This window comes from Myotis brandtii, unplaced genomic scaffold, assembly GCF_000412655.1.
Source record: "Myotis brandtii unplaced genomic scaffold, ASM41265v1 scaffold827, whole genome shotgun sequence".
NCBI classification, from domain to species: domain Eukaryota; kingdom Metazoa; phylum Chordata; class Mammalia; order Chiroptera; family Vespertilionidae; genus Myotis; species Myotis brandtii.
Window position 1 is genome coordinate 1,218,295 of NW_005371360.1, and position 3,446 is coordinate 1,221,740.

The window sequence follows — 3,446 nt, forward strand, 5'->3', positions numbered from 1 at the left end:
AAGAAAGAAAGAAAGAAAGAAAGAAAGAAAGAAAGAAAGAAAGAAAGAGAGAGAAAGAGCAAGCTAGTCACATACTGCATGATTCCATTTATACAAAATTCTAGTAAAAGGAACTCTAATCTAAGGTGATAGAAATCAGATAAATGGTTACTTGGGGATGAGGATGGGATGGGGACTGACTATAAAGGGACCCAAGAGATCTTTTGGAGTGACAGAAATGTTCTCTATCTTGATTGGGGAAGTGGTTACATGGATTTGTCAAATTGTACACTTAAAATGGTTACATTTTATCATATGCATGCTAGACTTCAATATAATCGACTTTAAAACAAGTTGGGCACTGTTGGTTTGGCTCAGTGGTAAGAGCATCTGCCGAGGACTGAAGAAGGGCCCCGGGTTCGATTCTCGTGAAGGGCATGTACCTCTGTTGCAGGGTCCATCCCTGGGCATGTGTGGGAGGCAACTAATAGATGTTTCTCTCTCTGTGTCTCTCCCCCTCCCTTCCACTCTGAAAATCAATGGAAAAAATAGCCTCTGGTGAGGATTAAACATACACACACACACAACAAACAAACAAAAAACCCCAAGTTGGACAGAGAAGGAAGAAGGGGGAAATATAGAGGTATACAGAGTTGTGGGGTTTTGGTGATGAAGTCCTGGGCTCCTTGTGAAATTGGCAAAAATGGGTCAGGGGTCCAATGGGCTTAGGTGATGGTTCCATGGATGACTGTAGAGCTGGTATATACACATGAATGATTAAAGTTTACAAAACCTCATGGTTTCCCAACACTTTTTATTGTGTTCCTCCCCTGAACACTGAATGGTAAGAGGTCTGGTCTACCAGATAGACTGCATTTTTTGAGCATGTGCACACATGCGTGTGTGTGTGTGTGTGTGTGTAGGGGGTGAAGTGACAGAGAGAGGCTTTTATGAAGCACCCAATCACTTGCCCAGAAGAGAATTCTCCACATTCGTTTGGCAGGTGAGGAAACTGCAGCTATGAGAGGTTTGGATCTTCACCCAAGGTGCCAGGGACTAAGAGGTGGAGTTGAGATTGAACCCAGGACTCTCCCTCCCCTACTTTACCACCCCTTAACTATTCATAATTATCACTAAATACTAATTTAATACTTTCCAATTTAAAGATTTAAATCATCTTTATTCCTATGATAAACACGAGACATGTTCAATGTCCATCAACAAATGAATGGATAAATAAAATGTGATAGCCCTAGGCAGTTTGGCTCAGTGGATAGAGCGTTGGCCTGCAGACCAAAGGGTCCCAGGTTCGATTCCGGTCAAGGACACGTACCTTGGCTGCAGGCTCCTCCCTGGCCAGGGCCCTGGTCGGGGCACGTGCAGGAGGCAACCAATCCACGTGTTTCTCTCACATCGATGTTTCTCCCAGTCTTTCCCTCTCTCTTCCACTCTCCCTAAAAAATCAATGGAAAAATATCCTCAGGTGAGGACTAATCAACCAAACAAACAAACAAATAAAATGTGATATATCCAAACACTGGAATATTAGCCACAGAAAGGAGTGAAGCACTAACACTCATTACAACGTGGATGGACCTTGAACACACGATGCTCAGTGAGAGAAGCCAGCCACAAAGGCCACATATTACATGATTACACTTACATGAAGTATCCAGAAAAGGTAAATCCATAGAGACAGGAAGTGGATTCGTGGTTTCCAGGGGCTGGGGATCGGGATGGGGAGTGACTGCTAACTGAACAGTTTCCTTTTGGGGGGATGAAAATGTTTCAGAACTGGATAGAGGTGGTGTTCATACAACACTGGGAATGTACTAAATGCCACTGAATTGTACACTTCAAAATGGTTAATTTTGTTATGTGAATTTCACTTCAAATTTTAAAAGAGCAAAATGTGCTTATGATGCGACACACACACACACAGCCCCCCAAAATAAAAATTTCTCATATCCCAGACTCTTAGTATCTAGGAGTGTACGCTCCCGACATATATATATATATTGCAATAATGAGACTGTGGACTGTGGTGACAACATTGTCTTATCACCTGCTTGCTTTTCCCCCTAGAAATTACATGAAGGGAACCAAAATGGTGTATTGACTGAGAAGGGGCATGAAGGAACTTTCTAGATCTTGGTTACATAAAAAGTTCATTGAGCTATACAGTTGAGTGTGTACACTTTACTGACTGTATGTTATATTCCATTATTTTTTAAAATTACACCATGGGACTCCTTATACATCGATTAAAATGAATGCACAGTATCAATTTTACTGCTGACAGCCCCCCCCACTTATATGCTGCACCCCCTCCCCACTAAAATGGCTCCTCCACAGTGGATGCTTCTGAAACTGATGGCTGATCTCAGCAGCTTGTGCCCCTGCTTGATTCATTCTCTTCCTTCAACCTGTGATTAACCCCTGCCCCTCCTGACTCCTCTCCTGCTTCTTTGACTGGCCCTTCTAGGTCTCCTTTCCTCTCACCCCACCCCGGGGTTGGGTGGGGGAGGGAAATCTCATCGCTTCTGTGCTCCCTGAGAGCCAGGATTGCACAACCACCAGCTTCCGGAAAATCTCCACTTGGATATTCACAGGCTGCTGAAACTCACCAGATCCTAACCCAGTAGTTCTCAACTGGGGACGCTTGGCAACATCTGGAGACATTCCTGGTTGACACAATCAAGGAATGCTACTGGCAGACCTGACTGGTTTGGCTCAGTGGATAGAGCATCGGCCTGCGGACTGAAGGGTCCCAGGTTCGATTCCGGTCAAGGGCATTTATCTTGGTTGAGGGCACATACCCAGTAGAGAGTGTGCAGGACAGCTGACCAATGTTTCTCTCTCATTGATGTTTCTAACTCTCTATTCCTCTCCCTTCCTCTCTGTAAAAAAATCAATAAAATATATTTTTTTTAAAAAAGGAATGCTACTGGCATCTAGCGGGTAGAGTCCAGGGTGCTGCTCAACGTCCTACACTGCACAGGACGGCCCTCACCACAAAGAACTATTCAATCCCAAATGTGAATAGTGCCAAGGTGGAGAAACTCTGCCCTAAACTAACTCATCATCTTCCCCCCAAGCCTACATCCCCATATCCATAAAAAACTCCTCCAGTTACCCAATGCCTCCAGCCAGAAACCTTTGAACCTCCCCTCTCGCTCACTCCCCATATTCAAACCATTCCTGAATTAATTAGATAATAGTAGGTGCCATAATGAACAAACCTTAAAATATTTGATGGCTCAAACATGATTGAAGTTTGTTGCTCACTCATCTAAAATCCAAAATGAATGTTCTTATTTGGTAGGCGGCTCCCTTCCCGGGCTCCTTCTGTGGTTCCACCATCTCTATCAGGTCACTGCATTCAGCTGCCGGAGCTGGTGTAAGGAGAAAGAGAGTGGAGAAGTCACACTTGCTTCCTAAATGCCTTAATTTGGAAGCATCACATA